The sequence below is a fragment of the Carlito syrichta genome, unplaced genomic scaffold (genome assembly GCF_000164805.1).
Source record: "Carlito syrichta isolate Samal-C Ts95f unplaced genomic scaffold, Tarsius_syrichta-2.0.1 Scaffold130876, whole genome shotgun sequence".
In the NCBI taxonomy this organism is placed as follows: Eukaryota; Metazoa; Chordata; class Mammalia; order Primates; family Tarsiidae; genus Carlito; species Carlito syrichta.
The window spans coordinates 21,862-41,055 of NW_007074972.1; positions in this window are offsets into that span (position 1 = coordinate 21,862).

Sequence of the window (19,194 nt, forward strand, 5' to 3'; positions counted from 1 at the left end):
GGGCGCGGCCACTGCACTCCAATCTGGGAGACAGAGTGAGACTCCAACTCAAAAAAAAAATAAATAAATAAGAAGAAAAAGTTAATCTCTCCCTGTCTCTTTCTTTTTTTTTTTTTGGAGTTGGAGTCTCACTCTGCTGCCCAGGCTGGAGTGCAGCGGCATGCTCACGGCCATCACAGCCTTGACGTGCTGGGCTCAGGTGATCCTTCCGCCTCAGCCTTCCAAGTAGCTGGAATTACAGGCACGCGCTACCACGCCCACCTCTCTCATTACTCTCTATTATACCAACTTGTTTATTTCCTATGCGACGCTTACTTTCAACTGTAATAATGTTATTTTTGAGTTTAGTGGTTCACTGCGTATATCTCCACCAGAATATGAGCTCTGTGAGTGCAAAGACATTGTATCTGAGCCAGGCACAGTGGCTAGCCTGGGCATCCTAGCGAGACCCTGACTCTACAAAAAATTAAAAATGAAACAAACAAAAAAACAGCAGACAGGTGTGGTGGAACACACCTGCAGTCTCAGCTACCGCAACTGAGGGGGGAGAACTGCTTGAGTCCAGGAGTTTGAAGCTGCAGTGAGTTGTGATTAGCTCCTAGAACAAAAACGAGGAAGATAAGGCACAGACTCAGGGAGTGCCACAGTCCTGGTCACTCAGCTGGCCAGTGACCAAATGAGATTTGAACCAGATGCCATCACCTCCTCACTGAAATAACACACTTCTGGGGACTGCAGGTGAGGCTCTGAGATGTTAAGGTTCCTGCCCCGGATGCAGAGTGAGCTTTCAGGGCTGAAAAAGAGGAAGTCTGGAGGAGACATCAGGGTCGACTATCTCTACCGGCAGCTTGCCAGCAAGGTTTCTGGTGCTTGTAGGCAGCCTGTGCTGAATCCTAGAGGATGGAGAGGAAGATGGCAAATGAGGCCAGGAGCAGATGAGTGGCGGAAGCATGGCTGCCTCTGGTCCTCCAGGGAGCATCCCTGCCCCTTAGCCCAGATATCCGGGTCCCCACTCCCCAGTCTCAACACATAGAGGAGCTTTGGAGTTGGAGGCTATTTCGGGATCCACTTGAAGCTAAGCTCATCGCCTTTGAGTGTCTAGACTTGTCCCACTGTCAACATGGAGAAAGCATTATAAAAAACTTGGCTATGATCCAACCTAGCTCACAGACCTGAGTCTGCTCACCTGTCTCCCTCCTACTTGCCGTCTCTGCCCTCCGTAAGAACAAAGTAAAGGGGCTTATTTTTATTTCTGGAAAAACAATTTTCCATTGGCTGGGGTCACCCATTTGGAGTGAAAACAAACAAACAAGAAAATAATACAGCTCTTGGAGATTTGGGAAAGGGAGAAGAAAAGGGAAGGAGGACAGAGAGAAGAAAGTAACGGAACCACAGAGTCTCAGGCTGAGTATGGCGCAGTGACCTTCTTCTTCCTACTGAAGGAAATCCAGCTAGAGTTAGACTTCAGACCTCAGAGAAAAAGAGGAGAGGAACCCACAGTAGCTGGTAGAAAGGGACCTCCTGCCAGGCTCGGTGGCTCAGCCTGTAATCCTGTGCCTTTGGGAGGCTGAGGTGAGTGGATTGCCTGGGACGCGGGTTCAAGACCCGCCTGGGCAGCCGAGACCTCATCTCTACAATAAATCAAAAAATTAGCTGGGCGTGGTAGCTCACACCTGTAATTCCAGCTACCTGGAAGGCTGAGGCGGAAGGATCGCCGGAGCCCAGCAGGTCGAGGCTGCGGTGGCCGGGAGCGGCCACTGCATTCCAGTCTGGGCGACACAGTGAGACTCCAACTCAAAAAAAAAAAGAAAGAGACCTCCTAGCCAGGGAATTCAGGAGACATGGTCCCCCTGGTACCTCTCCCAGTAGGCCCGTCCCTCCTCACCCCCTGCACTTGCTCAACCAGGATTGGGAATGGCCCAGGGAATCGAGGGAAGCCCTCACCTTTGAGCAGCTTCTCCTCCCACACATGCAGTGGGAGCATCTGAGCTGCGCCCATGCCCCCCATTCTGCACTTTCCTTCCAAAAAGACACCAGGACTCCAGCCAAAAGTGACACATGCTTCTGATGTCCCTTTCTGGAATATGGAGATACACATGGAGTTGAAAGGGGGTCTGTCTGGACTCCGGGAGGTGAGAAATAACATGACTCATCCTCCCATCCCAAATCCATTGTCTCCCTTCCTGAGTGGGGTGAGGGAAGCAGCTATGCCCAGGCCCACAGCAAATCCAGACTTCTGGCTGGGACGAAGAGTAGAGGATCCACACCTACCTTCCTCCTCCTCCTCTTCCCCCATGCAGTCTGGAGGGGCCCCTGTTCTACTCGCCCCCTCCCAGACCCAGTTATTTCTCCCTTTGCTCCCTGCCTTCCTTCCTTCCCTTCCCTCCTGTCTTACATCCCCTCCCCTTAGCTGCCTAAAGAGCAGTCCTGGCCAGGGGGAGGGGCCCGCCAGTGCCCAGCAGGGACTTGAGGCTGCACTGTGGGGCATCTCTGCATTCTGCAGGGCCCTTGCCCCCGCCCATTTCCCCGTGCCCACAAAGATACGAGCTGTCGCGCTGCCCAATCCCAAAGCCCACCAGGCCATGAGTGTCCTCAGTAACTGCAGTGCCACGTAGGCTGCTGGCTGGGCTGAATCAATGAGGCTATCGTGCGGGGGTTCATTTGGCAATTTATTTGATAAATATTGATCCATCACCTGCCATGGGCTAAGGACCATGCAAAACACAGAGGAGACGTGGGGAAGAATGAGGAGAGAGAGGAAGGAGAGTAGGAAGTGAATAGTAGTAAAACAGAAGCCAACGAGGCAGGGAGATGCATTCATGTGTCTCTGTGTGTGCCTATATGTGTATGTGTGTGTACATGTGTGGACGTGTGTGCGTATATATGTGCATATATCTACTACTTTAGATGGAGTAGCCAAGAAAGCCTCTGAGAAGATGGCATTCAAGAAGAGTCAATCTGATAAGAGTCAATCTGATAAGAGTCAATCTGATAAGAGTTTTTTTGGCTCCCTCACCAGGAACAGCAAATGCAAAGGTCCCGAGGTGGGAATAGACTTGGGCTTGATGTTTTAGAGCAGTGGCTCTCCAGTGGGGGTGATTTGGCCGTACCTGGAGACAGGACATGGTTGATTGTCATGATTGGGGGCGTTCGAGCATCTAGTGGACAGGGGCTTGGGGTGCTGATCAACATCCTACAATAAATGCACAGGACCGCCCCATGGCAGGAATGATCGGATCCAGACTGTCAGTAGTTTTGAGGTTGAGAAATCTGGTTTTAGAGGACCAGAAAAGAAAATAGGAGTTTAGAACCCCAGTCCTGTCACGGACTCAGTGCGGGCTTTGAACAAGTGTGACTTAACCTCTCTGTGCCTCAGTTTCCTCATTTGTCACATGACGGTAACCATGCCTACCCTGCCCCATGACTTTATTATGAAGAGGAAAGGAAGCGAGAGCTTCAAAAGCATTCTGCAAAGTCCCCCGTGCTGGTTATTGTTAGGCTTCCGTCTCATTAATGATCCCCAGGAGAGTTCTCTGAGATGTCCAGTTTGATTTGCACCATGGGGCTATGCTCGCAGAGCACAGCCTGGCCTGTCCTCTGCCTCGGAGTTTGGAGGCAGAAACTTCGGTGCAAGATGTGATTCTCTCCTTCACTGGTGCAGAGTCTTGAGTCCCCTCCTGGCTGTTTCCAACCACATGAGGGGCTGTATTCATTTCAGGTGGTTTTTTTTGTTGTTGTTCTTTTTTTTTTTTTTAAGACTTCTTGAGAATTTAATGAGAGCTACCAATCCCCTCTTCCAACATTTTGGCTATGACTTCTAAGGGAGGGTTCCTTGACCCCTAATGCCCCCCCCATGGACCCCGTTTAAAAACATGAATACATTCTGCTCTGAGGGATTGAATATGAACTTGGGGAGAACAAATGACTTGGTCTTGGACTGCTGACTTGACTTTAATGACTTCCTGGTTCCCTTCAGGTATAGGAGAGATGGGAGCAAGGAAGAAAGTAAAGTCACAGAAAACTATTATCTCTTTTCAAGGTGACCTCCTGCCTCCCACATGCAAACCAGCCTGCAGCTGCCCAGTTCTCAAGACATGGGCAGACTTAGATCTACTTCAAAGGGGGTCATGAGGTGGATAAAGAGGCTTGAGTGGTCAGATAAGGAGGCTGCTTAGACTATGAGTGGGACTCAAAGCCTCATGTCCCTTCAAAGCTTGCCCAGTGCCAGACACCCCACTTGACAATTTCCTTTTTCTTGTGTTTATTTTAATACTTTTTTTTGGAGTCAGGGTCTCACTCTGTGGCCCAGGTTGGAGTGCAGTGGCATGATCATAGCTCACTGCAGCCTTGACTTGCTGGACTCAAGCCATCCTCCTGCCTCAGCCTCCCAAGTAAAAGGGACTATAGGTGCATGCCACCATGCCGGGCTAGTTTTGTTTTCCGTGTGTTTATTTGTAGAGATGGGGTCCATTCTGTTACCCAGGCTGGCCTTGAACTCCTGGCCTCAAGCTATCCTCCTGCCTCGGCTTCCCAAAGTGTTGGGATTACAGGCATGAGTCACTGTACCTGGCCTATTATAGTAAATTTTTCAAATGTGGAAATACTTACAAAAATAACCCAAGTACCCGATGCAGAATTGACAATTGTTAAAATGTCATATTTGTTTCAGAAATAAAACATCTCAGAGTTGAAGGCCTCATTCTCCATGCCTCCCCCTCAATTCCGACCTCTAATCTTTCTCCCCATGAGGAACATTCTCACGAATTTGGCAGAATGTTTTTGGACCATTAAACGTATTTTAACACATATGAATACTGTGTGTTTTTTACTTTACATAAATAGCATCATGTTGTGTGTACCTTTCTGCAACCTTGACTGTTTTATTCAATCTCTTCTTTCACACTTGGGATCCATTCATGTGAACATGTGCAGGGCTATATCTTTCCTTTTGCCTGCTGTGTAGACGTAGCCCAGCTGGTTTCTTTGACCTTTCCCCACTCAAATGTCTCCATTTTGTTGCTAGAACCCTCTTGTATACGATTACTTTTCCACCGGTGTGGGAGTTTTTCTGTGACTTATTTTATTGGGAGCTCAGATGCTGTCTAGTTTTCAAAACCCTCCCTCTCTTAAGTGGAAACACCCCTGGGAAAGGGACCTCTGAGGACCTTAGCAGCCCAACATCAAAGGAAGAGAACTCCAGTGGGACAGAGGACACTTCATCATATTCCCTGGAGGAGGAGAAGGGAAGTTGCTGTCATTCATAAGAGATGTCACTGGCAGAGCTGATGCCAGAGGGAGGAACCCTGTGATGGGGTGGGGTGAAGGCGCTTTGACTGAGCAGAGAGTTGGACCCACTGCAGGTGACACAGAAACTCCCTGCTGTGCAGTAGCCTGACCCCCGAACGGTGACACCTGTGGCACAACATTCCATCGCATCAGGGCCAGGCAGGACCTTGGAGATCCTCTGTCCTGACTCTTTCACTGCACAGAAGACATACCGAGGCCAAGGCGGGGATGGGACACACCCATATTGCATCACAAGTCCCAGGCTCAAATCCTGTATTCTCTCCATTTTGTCAACAGGGCAGGGACAACAAGACGCCATTCCCAGCTGGGGGGAAAAGGTAGAGGACGCAGCTCCCTCTTTTACCTAAGCCACATGTGGAAGCAGTGGGGGTGGGGGCGGGGGTCTGCAGGGTATGTGCATGTGTGTGTGGGTCAGGCTGCCTGACTCAAATGAGAGTCCAGCTTGTGGGGCTCACGGTGCTCCAATCAGAGAGGTGTGCCCTGAGGTTCGAGTGCCCAGATGAATGATGTCTCTTGGTCCCCGCCTATGAGCCTGCAACTGTGCCGGCCACAAGGAACAGCAGGCAGAAAGTGAAATGAATGTCCCAGGGCAGGAGTGAGGCAGAGCCAGAATCGGGACTCAGGGCTTCCAATTTCCCGCCTAGGGCATCTCTGCTACCCGGCTCGCCACACAGGAGGACAGGCCTGCACCCTTGGGCTCTCAGCACCATGTGGGTAGAAAAGTAGGAGGAAAGGACACAAGGACAACGCCAGAAACAAGGGGACTCGGCAGCATCTTCCACTAGCGTGTCTGAGAACTGGGGCAGACAAGGAGTGAGAATTTTGGATAAACCACTCACATGCTGGGGGCAGGGAGATGGGGGAGAGGGGATGGAGACTCTTTCCTGAACGACCTGCTCTTTTAACGTCAAGATAAGTGAGGACCTAGTTCTAGCATCTTTCCACACTGCTGTGTAATTTCACAAGCACTTGGGTTTCAATGCAACCGATATGTCCTGTCCTTCTCACTGTGGTCAAGTACTTTCCTATATGAGATTTTATGTGATCCCGACAATGGCTCTGAGTTGGTATCAACTGTGCTTATCTGACATGGAAAGAAATCGAGATGGTGAAAGGTTGAATCGTATGCCAGATGACGAAACAGATCTGGCACACACTTTACCTGCATGATTGCATTAGGACCTCGACAAATAACTCAGATTGATAGCCCCAGACCCACCTCTCCACCTCCAGGAGACATGAGAGCAGTCCCTAGGCGTCTGCCGGCTGGGGCTGGGGGGCCTTGGCTGCACCAGACTGGTGGGTGGGCCCCCAGCCAGCTCCCAAGCAGAGGTCTCCCTGGGGCTGAATGGCGCACGTGCCCAGGACTAATTGACTACCTTTTAAGATGAGTCTCCCTCTTTACACCCCGTATGCACGGACAGACGTTGCCAGATTCAGCTTTCCTTATCTGGAATTCCTCCCGGTGTTTGTATGCCTTGTCCTTGACCCCTCCTCCCATTTGCCACTCTAGATGAATAGGGGGAAGGGGTGGGGGCCAGGGCAGGGGCAGGGGTGAGCCTTTGAGCTAGTTAATCATCTCAGCCCAGTCTGCAAACCTCCCTGTGCTCGGTTTGTGGGCGCCTGGAGGGCTTCATGTGCAAAGCTTAATATATATTTTCTGAGTGAATGCATGAATGAAAAAGAGGCGAGGATGGAGGAGGAAGGGGGTGGGGGAGTGTGGGCTGGAAGAGGGAGAAGGGCTGAGGATGCTGAGGTGCTGAGGGGAGCGGGCTGCAGGTGGGTTGGGAGCAGGGGCCCACGCAGCTCTCAATTAAGAGCACTTGGATTCCGTGGAAAGGCAGAGAATGAAAGGGAAATCACTGGTAGGCTGAGTCATTCCATCGGGTGAACAATCGGAAGCAATTCTGCTTCCCACTGCTCGAGAGGAATCAAAAGCCACTGTGCCCAGCAGCCTTTTGTGCACAGGTCTTCAGTGCTCAGCTGCCAGGAGCCTTCCTCCAACCCGGTGGGCAGCTTGTGTTTTAGCAGCACTGATTGACACTTCTCCCCAGGAATGAAATTACCCACCAATCCCAACCTGCCCTTCCCCCGTCCAAAAATAAAGCTACAGTTACATGCAAAGCTCATGCAAATTTCACCCTGCTGCTGTTTGTGCGAGGCTGCTCCCGCGTGAGAGGGCAGAAGGCAGGCTCATCGACATTCATGGCTTGGGCCCCACTGGCACCCAGGTCCAAGTAATCTGGGCAGCACTGGATGAAGGGAGCGTTTTTTAAGGACCTGGGATTCAGATCTTAAAAGAGGGAGTGGGTGACATCCCAGAGAAGGGCTGGACATCTGGCTAGACTCCCTCCCATCTCACCTAGACTGACAGATCTAGATAGGGCTCTGGCCAGGGGACAGATGGCCCCCCGGCTTGCCAAAGCCTGGCCACCACCCCAGAGTGAAGACGGAGAGGGTACTTCGTAGAAGGCGAATATGGGGATCCCAGGTCTGAGTCTGAGTGATGGACGTCAGAACCAGCGGAGCCTTGGACAGGGACTGAAACGTAGGTTTTACCTATTTACCAACTCAGTGGCTGCCTAAAGGATTCTGAGGCCAAGATCAGGAGGGAAGAATCTGTGAAAAATGAGCAATGCCAGACATGGGGTATAGGGATGCATGAGCTCCCTGGTTCTGGGACCAAAGTGAGTACCCGGTTGATAATCTTTGGCAAAGAGGACAGTCCAAATTGGATAGGAGATTGCTCAGATTCCCTCAGGATCTCTGACTCTGTGAAATGTCTTTGCGGTACTCCCTCTCCAGAATTCTGACCTCCCTTCACCAACCCTAGCTCCCCACCGTGGTCCTCCTCACTGTTTAGACCAGGTTCCTCCATTGGTGGGAAATGCAACAGGTGAGCTAACTTTCCACATCATCCTGGGAGCCAGGAAGAAGGAAAGGGAGGAGGACCTTGAGGGCACTTGGGCCTCTTCGGTGGCATCACAGAGGGAATCACCTCCTTACTCCACCTATGCCAAGGCTCTTCTTCTTTTTTTTTTTTTTGAGTTGAGTCTCACTCCGTCCCCCAGCAGGAGGTGGAAGGAAAAGACCTGGTAGATATCAGAACCACGAAAGGGACTAGAATCAAAGAAACCCTGGCAGAGGATACTGCTCAGGTTCCTGACTCCAGGTCCTGGATGCGACCTAGAGCGGCGCAAAGAGTTGATCGTGGTCCCTTAGGGAGGATGGCTTTGGTACTGGGTGCTGTCTGTGTGCACCTGCATGTGTATTTGTGTGCTCAGCAGCACGAGCCTGTCTGCTGGGAGTTTGTGTGCACAAGCCAATAAGCCTGTGACTGTTCCTGACAAGTCTGTACCCGTCCTGAGTTAAACCTCTCCTAGTCCCCTTTGATGGGACTGACTGAGGAATTTTGACTTCTGGGTCACCTCTGCCCTGATTTCTCAATCCCATGCTTCTTCCCCTGGGACTCACCCCATTGGGAAACCAGAGCCTCTCATTCAGTACAGGAGGCTCTGAGCCCCACTTGAGTATCCAGCAACCCCTCTGCCCTCCGGAGCCCAGCAACCCTGCTGCCCTGACAGTGACACCGTTAGCCTCTTCTCAGAAGCCCAGGGCCCCAGCAGGGTTGGCCCCCAGCTGCCAACTAAGCCCCCGAGTCGTGTCCCCTCTGCCTCTGTGAGTCTTCCTTGTGAGGGTCAACCGTCGGCAGGGCCAGGGACACATAAAGAGGCTCTGAAGAGTTGCATGGAGACGCCAAGGTGTGGGGGTCATGCCAGCTCCGCTCCCGGGCCTCCATGCACTTTCAGCCCCAGCATTGCTTGTGATTCCCTAACATGCCATCCTGGCTTCTCGGTGCTTTCTCACTCACTCTTCCTTCTGCCAGCAACATGCTTTGACTGTGGCTGCTTTGCAGGTGCAGCACAAGGCGGAAAGGCACCTCTCCCTCCCCCTTGCCATCCTCGACTGTGTCTGAAGAATGCAATGCCAGTCCTGTGCCCTATTAGGAGATCACACCCGAGATGACTAATACTGTGGTCTAGGGAGGAGGAGGGCTGGGCACCCGGTAGCTGCTGGACAGCTCAGAGCAGAAGATGCGATTTGGGCAGGAGGAAGGGACTTCCAGCTGGAATTTCTTCCTCCCTTCCTCCCTCGACCTCTCCCTCTCCATTCTAATTCCCCCCTCTTCTTTTTTCTTTTTCTTTTTTTGGAGATAGAGTCTCATCCTATCACCCAGGTTCAAACGTAGTGGTGGAATCATAGTGAGGTGGCACCATCACAGCTTACCTCTGGGGCTCCTCCCACCTCAGCCTCCCAAGCAGTTGGAACTGCAGGTGTGTGCCACCACACCCAGCTCATTACTTTATTTTATTTTTAGAGACAGGGTCTCACTATGTTGCCCAGGCTGGTCTCAAATTCCTGACCTCCAACGATCCTCCCACCTCGGCATCCCAACGTGCTGCCATTACAGGTGTGAGCCACTGGGCTTGGCCTGGGGTTGCTTAAGGAGCTCTCAGCAGCATCTCTTGTGCCTGTGTCCCCTTCAACACGGAACTGAACTGGTATAGCATATTGGGTCAGCCAATGACCCAGTGCTTCTGTGAACAATAACGGTGTCTACGTCATTGAATATGCATGAGATTAAGTGAACAATGCACGAACACGCTACCACTCAGTGCCCAGCACATAGTGAGCCCCTAGGCATCGTCAGCTGTCATCACTCGGCATTTGTCTCTCATGGGTGAGCTCAGATGCTGCCCTCTGTGGGGCTGCTGCCCAGAAGGATTCAAGGCATATCAATCTCCTGGTCCTCTTTGGCAACAGTTCTCAGAGTGTGGCCTTGAGACCAGCACCAGGGACCTCATCCTTGAGACACTGCCGGGGCCAAGCCATCTGAGTTTTAACAGGCTCTCCAAAGGCTTCTCCTGCAGGCTAACATTTGAAGACCTCTGCCCTGGGATTTCCTTTGTATCAATCCCTGTGCTGATCCTAGCCCGAACTGGGTCTCTACTACAACCCCCATGAGGGTCAAGGCCTTGTCTTCTATTCTGAGAAAACACCGGGGAATTCCCTGTGAATTTGAGTTGAATGTGCATTTTCATTAGAGTTTATCTGAATAATTCCCAACCACTCCTCCCTGTCCCCAATCACCTCAGCCTTCCCATCTACCTAGGCCCTGGGTAGACAGTCTCAGGAAAATCTCACCTGCCCTCAGGAAGAGAAGAAAACGTAAGTCCTCCCTCCCTCCCTTCCTTCCTTCTTTCCCTCCCTCTTTACTCTCTTCCTGTCTCCCTCTGTTTCTCTACTTCCTTCTGTCCTTCCCTCCTTCCTTCCTTTTTCCCAGGTAGTGACTTCGGGCTCCTGAAACTGGACGTAAGTATGGAATAGGGGTAGAGGGACCTTCTAGAGTGTCAGGAAGTGCCAATATGTCACAGTTTGGATGGGAATACAGGATAGTGTCCCTGCCCAGTCATTGTTGCAAAGACTCCAATATCCCTCCAGGCGCATCTCAGGCTGAGCTTTCTCAAAATGCAAAATTAGGGCAAGGAGGCGTGGCCCTAATCCTCTTGCACACAGACTCCTCCAAGGACACCCCTGAGCAGCCTGTATATTGTCACCCATGAGATTATAACCAGGTGGAAGACGGCAGAAGTTCTGAGAAATATCCGCTCTCCCCTTTTAAAAATCGAAACGGGTTCTTGCTATGTTGCCTAGGTTGAAGTGCGGTGGCTATTCATAGACGTGATCCCACCACTGATCAGCATGGGTAGGCTGACCGGCTCCATTTCCGACCTGGGCTGGTTGACCCCTCCTTAGGCAACCTGGTGGTCCCCGGCTCCTGGAAGGTTACTGTATTGATGCTGAACTTAGGGCAGACACTTGATTGGTATAGCCAAGAACTCTCTTGCATACCTATGGCACTCTCTCCCCGGGACACAGGCCCTGGGGGCAATATGACTGGAAGATGAGGGTGACAGTGGCCAAGGAGACATCGATACAGCATAAATATAGTACTTAGCTAACCTGCCAGCCAAATTAGCTAGGCTGGTGCCCTCTAGATGCTGCCAAAGAGACTGATTTGCAAATATAAGGTTTCCCAGGAATGTAGAAGCTGTGTATATAGCACGGGTTACTAGTGGGGTGACCACATAATCTGGATACGTCCTAGACATAAACCAGGACGTATGGTCACCTTAACACATATGTCAGCCATGTTTCTTCCTGTGTGGGCCAATGTTATCATATGTCAGCCATGTTTCTTCCTGACATATGTTATCATATGTCTTTGTTCATCCTGAATTCTCCCATCTGAGGTAGGCCCTCCCCCTCCCCAGATCTAGCCCCCACACGGTTTTCCTTGCTCGGTAGACTTTATATTGTGAGGCACGCTTTTGTCAACTCGATAGGAAACTTCTTTTAATTTTTATTTTCGTGGAGACGAGGCCTTGCTATGTTGCCAAGGTTTGTCTCGAACTCTTGGGCTCAAGTGATCCTCCCTACTCAGCCTCCCAAAATACTGAGATTACGGGCAGAAGTCACCACACCTGGCCAGGAAATTCCTTTTGACCCAGGTTCTGATGAGCACACCAGAGTCCTGATCTCTTAGCTGGCCTGGGCTTTATCTGCTTCTGGTTTTGCATTTCACAAGCCCCATCTTTCAAGCCTTTGCCCCTCTCCATACTCTGGAGCCACCTCTGTTGCCTCACTCCCTGCAGGCGACTTCACAGAATCATTGGGAGGAAACGCCCTCAATCCCCTGAACGCATGAACCTGCACTGGAAGTGACTGCTGTCCCCTCTGCGCCTGTCACCGTGAGATAGAAGTCTGTCCTCACATCAGACTCATCTTGCCTGCCATGGCATGATTCCCCTCAACACAGACCTTCTCAGGGTCTTGCTCCAAGAACTATCTTCTTTTCCTCCTATTTCTTCAAATTCTGGTTTTCTATTATGCTCTCCCACGAGCATCTAAACATGCATAAGTTTCTCAATTCAAAAATGACACATGAATTCCTGAATTCTTCCCCTCTTGGAACCATCGTCTTTCTGATCACAGCCAAGCCTGGTGAGAAAAAAAAGGCCATACTCACTTTGCCACTTGCTTATTTTCCACTCGCTCTTCATTTCACAGAGGCTTGGCTTCCACCCCCACCAATCCGCTAGAGTTGCTCTTCAGGCTAGTTGCTAAATCTTTTCTTCCTCTTTTTTATTTTTAGAGAAAGGGTCTTGCTGTGTTGCCCAGGTTGGAGTGCAGTGGCACGATCTTGGCTCACTGCAGCCTTGAACTCCTAACAACCTCCTGAGTAGCTGCAGTTACAGGGCATGCAGCCATACCTGGTTAATTGGTTTTTTTCAACAGTATCTCACTATGTTGCCCTGGCTGGAATGCAGTGGTGTAATCATAGCTCACTGCAATCTTGAATTCCTGGACTCACGTGGTTCTCCTACCCCAGCCTCCTGAGTAGCCAGGACTATGGGCATGTTCTGCCATGCCCAGTTAATTTAAAAAAATTTTTTTTTACTTATGAGACCTCATGATATTGTCTAGGCTGGTCTCCAACTCCTGGGCTCAAGCAATCCTCCCACCTCAGCCTCCCAAAGTGCTGGGGTTACAGGTGTGACCTATCACACCCAATCAAACCTTTTCTTTTCTTTTTATTTATTTTATTTTTAATTTTAAAGATGTGGGGTACAATTCGGGGTTAGGTATACAAATGTTCATTATACAGGTACCCTTGTTGATGAGGTGTGCCCTCTCTTCCCCAGGCAGATTCCCACGACTGCCAATCCTTTTCACATATTGTTATGATAATTGTTCAAGGTCCGCATATGAGTAAGAACATGTGATACTCGGTTCTTTGTTTCTGTGAAAGATCACTCAGTATTATAGACTCTGTAATAGTCCTTTCAATAGTCATCAAACTTGTCCTCTCAGCTATTCTACCTTTTCCCACTCTATCATTTTTGGAACCGTTTCCTTGGCTTACTGTGATCACTTGTTTTTCCTCTTACCCCCCTTTTTCTCTCCTTCTCTGTCCCCTTTACCGCTTTCACTTCCTCACTGTTGATGCTCTCCAGAGTTCTGTCTTAGACCCCACTCTGTCAAAGCCTTCCTTCTCCTGTGGCATCCACACAGGGATGCTTTCAGATCTGTGTCTGCAGTCCAAACCTCTCCTGAGCTCCTGCCCTGAACATCCAAGTGCTCTTTCCTGGGAGGGGCCATGTCTCACCTGCAGTGTGTCCCCAGCGGAATTCTCCATTTTCTCTTCCTGGCTCTTACCTATCTGCCCCCCCATGCCCCTTCTTTGGGTTCTCAGTCTCAGCGAATAGCATCCAAGCCTGAAACCCTTGACCTGATCCCAAGAAACTTAACCAAGCCAGGAACCCTCGACTCCTTCTCTCTCTCTCCCCAACATCCTACTCATCACCACATCTTGTCTCATTACTGATTTTCTCCAAAACCAGCATTTCCTTGCAGTTTCACTGTCACTGTCTTAGTCTAAGCTGCTATCCTATTTCCCTTGGGATATTCATGGGCCCATTGTGTGCTCGGTTCCCAGTTCTCCCCAGGATACTCTGTGGCTCCAAACATAAAACCCAAATGTCCTACCAAGGCAGAGAAGGCCTTCAGGACTCAAACTTGGTTTATCTTTGTATCTCCATGTCATCCAGTACTACTTCTCTCCTCTGCCACCCTACCCTCTATCTGTCCTACTGGCTGGGAGCTCTGTAAATCTCTTATTTTCCCCCTCAGACCCTGACCCAGATTTCCCATGCTGCTCCCTATACCCAAAGCCCTCTCGTGTGTGGCAGACTGAGGCTGTGTTTCATCCAACACCGTACTCCCAGCTTCTGACAGAGTATGACCCACAGCTCAGTGCATGTTTGTTGAATGACTACTTGAACATGTGTTTATAAATCATATTCTATTTTCTGTTGCTTGGGTTTCATGAGCTACCTTTTCCTAACCACAACACCATAAAACACTCTACACAGTGGGTGTTTACAAACTTTTTCATCCCTCACTTCCACCCTAGGGTACTCCTTGGAATACATTATCCAATCATGCCCTGGAGAAGGCTTCTCCATGTGGGCTCTTGTGCCTCAGTGGTACCCTTGCCTGAACATTGGGTGCAGGACTGTGGGTGGGTTGGAATATGGAGATCTGAGGGTGAGAACTTCCTCATGCTAGATAGGATTATAGCTGAATGACATAACCTGCTGGGGCGTAAGTTTGTGCCCTGGATCCAACACCCCTATTGGTGCAGGGTTTATCTGTACTCCACACTCCATTTGGTGAAGAGAATCTGGGACACACAGAGCAACCAACCTTTCCAATTTGCCTGGGGCAGTGGGCATCTCTGAGATGTGAGATTTCATGGGGAAAGTCCTAGCAAAACCAGGATGAGTCGGTGGCCTTACCTAGACCGGAAGTTGGGATTTGTACAAAAGATGATTGAATTAGTTCTCAGTGACCCTGTGACCTGACCCTTGGTCCCTCACCGCGTGGCTCCCTGGAGTGATGTGATCAAAAACAAAGACACAGCGGCTGCCCTATGTGCGTGTGTGTATGGATGTGCATGTGTGTCTCAAAGTGGTTACCTCTCAGAGGCATGATCTCAGGCCCCCGGAGGGAAGTGCCCCTAGGGCAGTGGGTAGGGGCCAAAGAACAACAGAGAACAGATGGGTAAGTCACTAAGTAGGGGCAGGAAGAATTGTCATATGGTGTAGCCCCCATCCCTACTTCCCCTCCATGAGGAAGCCCTCCTGCAGACCCCAGAGAGGTGAGCAGGGAGTGGGGGAAGGGCCTGAGCAGAAGGAAGGGGTCTTAGGGGATATGGGAGGAGAGGCCATCCCAAAAGGTGAGGGGCAATCTGAGACTGGAAAAGGAGAAGGGGAACAGGAAGGGGGAGGAAGGTGGAAAGTGTCTGTGGGTCCAGCAGGGAGCAGTAAGGTGAGAGGGGCTGGGGAGGGGGCCTTCCTTGTGGTGTAAATCGATGACTGGGCAGGGGGGCTGAGTAGGGAAGGGCGAGGGTGCAGCAGAAGCAGCCCTGTGAGCTGAATGCAGAGATTGTATCATAGCTGCTGGTTATGGAGATCTGATTTCTTTTGTGCAGATGTCACATGCCGGGTGAGCTGTTATTAACTAAAAGGAGTCAGGGCTGAGCTGTGAGCAAGGAGGTGTGTGGCTGAGTGCATCTTAGCACGGGGAGAAGAAATCGTGCAGCCTGCAGAAACAGTCAGCTTCTGGGGACAGGAGGAGAAGTATCTAAAGCTGGAGGCCACCTACCCACTTACCCCATTGCCACCAACTCCAAAAAAATAAGCAAAGCAAAGAAAAGGTATAAGAGGCCTTCAGGGTATCAAGAAATAATATAATCCTGGGGTAGATTTGTGGTTTTACTTGTTTTAAGAGACAATGGCTTAATGAAGAGAGAACTGTGATGCTGTAAAATACATATGCAAATATTTGGTCCTCACCCCATTTCCTGTCACACAACACCTAGGACCCTTAGATTCTCAGAGTTGACTGATGACTGACAGCCTCTGCTAGCTTCAGGATAGGACTAGCCGTAGAGACCAAGGCAGGAATCAAGGGTTGGGACTTCCTCCAGGGAGAGGACAGTAGCTGAAGGTAAAATGGATCACCCATGGCCACTGGTTTAATCAATCATGCCCATGGAATGAAGCCTCCATGAAGACCCAAAAGAATAGGATTCAGGGCTGGGGTTGATGGCTCAGCCTGTTATCCCAGCACTTTGGGAGGCCGAGGAGAGTGTATTGTCTGAGCCCACAGGTTCGAGACCAGTCCAGGCAACTTGGCGAGACCTTGTCTCTACAATAAATAAAAAAATTAGCCGGGCACAGCCTGTAGTTCCAGCTACTTGGAAGGCTGAGGTGGAAGAATCATCGGAGTCCAGCAGGTCAACACTAGGGTGGCCATGAGCGTGCCACCGCCCTCTAGCCTGGGCGACAGAGTGAGACTCCAACTCAAAAAAAAAAAAAAAAGAATGGGATTCAGGGAGTGTCTGGACAGCTGAATTATGGAAGTTCCCAGAGGGTGACGCACCTGGGGAGGGCATGGCAGTCCACACCCATTTCTCCCATACCTCATCCTATACATCTCTTTATCTGGATTTTTTTTTGGAATCAGGGTCTTACTTTGTTGCCCAGGCTGGGGTGAGGGGCATGGTCATGATGATCGCGGCTCACAACAGCCTCAACCTCCTGGGCTTAAACGGTCCTTTCACCTCAGCAGCTCATATAGCTGGGACCACAGGCATGCGTTACCACACCCAGCTACTTTTCTGATTTTTCTGTAGAGATGAGGTCTCCCTATGTTGCCCAGGTTGGTCTCAAACTCCTGGGCTCAAGCCATTCGCCTGCATTGGCCTCCCAAAGCGGCGCTGGGATTACAGGCATGAACCATCATGCCTGGCCTGTAACATCTTTTATTTATTTTTATTTAATTTTAATTTTTTCTTTTTAGTTGGAGTCTCACTCTTTGTCGCCCAGACTGGAGTGCTGTGTCAAGGCTCATGGCCACTGCAGCCTCAACCTGCTGAGCTCAGGAGATCCTTCTGCCTCAGCCTTCCAAGTAGCTGGAACTACAGATGGATGTCATCACGCCTGGCTAGTTTTTGTGATTATTGTAGAGATGAGGTCTCACCAAGTTGCCCAGGCTGGTCTCGAACCCCCGGGTTCAGGTAATCCTCTCGCCTCAACATCTTTTATAATAAACCAGTACACACAAGTGTTTCTCTAAGTTTTATGAGTTGCTCTAACAAATTAAACCAAAGAAGGGCATCATGAGAAACCTACTTGATAGCCAGTTGGTCAGAAGCACAGGTGATACAACCTGGTGAGACAATCTCCTGGTAGATAGTGAATTGAATTGGAGGACACCCAAGTGGTGTCCCCTGCAGAACTGACTGCTTGCTAGTTAGTGGGGAAATAAAATCATACACGTGGTCACAGAAATTTGTGAGAGTAGAGAAAAACAGTTTGCAGTTTTTTTTTCCCCACTCAATAACTATTAAAGATGTTTCCAATACTGGACATCTGGACTGATGGTAAGTACTTAAGGCTGGCATTAATTTAACAGGACAAACCAAGAAAGAAATGACTTCAGAGAACTGGGCCTTTAGCTGCGGATTTTCACCCTGGAAGTTACTCTCTGAGATGAAGTGAGGAGAATGGAGTGTTAGAAAATTCCAGCAACCCCAGGTAGGACAAACCATCCTAAAAGCATCCTCTTCTGTTCCTATCCACCACAGAGCCAAGAATCTGGTGCAAGACCCAAAACAACAGGATGTATCCCTATCCTGGCCATTTCCCAGTGGGGCTGTCTGTGTCTAATGCCCATTCTGACGGGGCAGAGTTTGGGAGTTCTGGGATGGAAGGGAAGCCGGCAACCCAAGAAGGTAAGCTTGGAAACAGCCCCAATGACCATGAGTAGCTTGGAACATTGGTCACCACTGTACCATACAGCATAGTGCCTGGCACATATTTGGAGCTCAAAAATGTTTGTCCAATGAATAAATGAATGGACTGCCTGCCGAGGGTCTCTCCTAGCTCAAATACATCTTCCACAGTGCACAGTGCAGTCCCCCCGACTATTTTTTTTTAGATGTTCCCTTTAAAAACACAGATCAAGCCGGGCTCGGTGGCTCAGCCTGTAATCCCGCGCCTTTGGGAGGCTGAGGTGAGTGGATTGCCTGAGCCCGCGGGTTCAAGACCCGCCTGGGCAGGCGAGACCTCATTTCTACAATAAATCAAGAAATCAGCCAGGCGTGGTAGCGCGCACCTGTAATTCTGGCTACTCGGAAGGCTGAGACGGAAGGATCGCCGGAGCCCAGCAGGTCGAGGTTGCGGTGGCCGGGAGCAGCCACTGCACTCCGGTCTGGGCGACAGAGTGAGACTCCAACTCAAAAACAAAAACAAAAACAAAAACACAGATCAGATCACTACAGGCCCAGGTCTTCTCCAATGTCTCCTCTACGGAATAACTGTCTTAATTTCCTTTCTCAGAAACCTATACTCATTCCTTGCAGTACATTCATGACCCTCCATGCCCTGATCCCTAATCCCCCTTTCCAGTTCTGCTGGGTCCTTCACCCACCACTGATTTCTCCCCATTTGCCCTAAATGCCACTCAGCACATATGACTCTCATAGACTTGTCCTGGCTGCTGGCACAGCTAGAATCTGTCACCATTTGCCCCCAGATACCCAGCATGCAACCTGAGAAAACCCATCCTTCAAGGCCCAGTTTAAATATCCCCTGCTCCAAGAAGACTTCCTATATTATCCTTGCTGCCTTATCAGTCATTTTATAGCAGGGCGCCTGAGACTTTTTCATTCTATTTCTATCTCTTTTTTTTGAGTTGGAGTCTCACTCTGTTGCCCAGGCTGGAGTGCAGTGGCACACTCACGGCCACCCTAGCTTCGACCGACTGGGCTCCAGCGATCCTTCCACCTCAGCCTTCTAAGTAGCTGGAACTACAGGCGCGTGCTACCACGCCTGGCTGATATTTATTTATTCATTCATTCATTCATTCATTCATTCATTTATTTATTTATTATATAGATAAAGTCTCACCAAGTTGCCTGGGCTGGTCTGTGTACAGGCTGAGCCACTGAGCCCGGTCTCATTCTATTTCTTAAGTAGCTTGTTCTTTATCTGTCTATCACCCTCCACTAGTCTTTGGGCTCCTTGAAGACTAACACTGTTTTATGTGTCTCCACATGCCCCACTATACAACTGCTCAAGGAAGGAGAGGGAGAAGCCAGAAAGGCCCAAAGAGGTTGAAAGAAGTGTTAATGGGTTGGTATTAGGAAAATATAAAACAGCAGACACCTAGCTATTTGCCTTCAAAGTTGCTGGA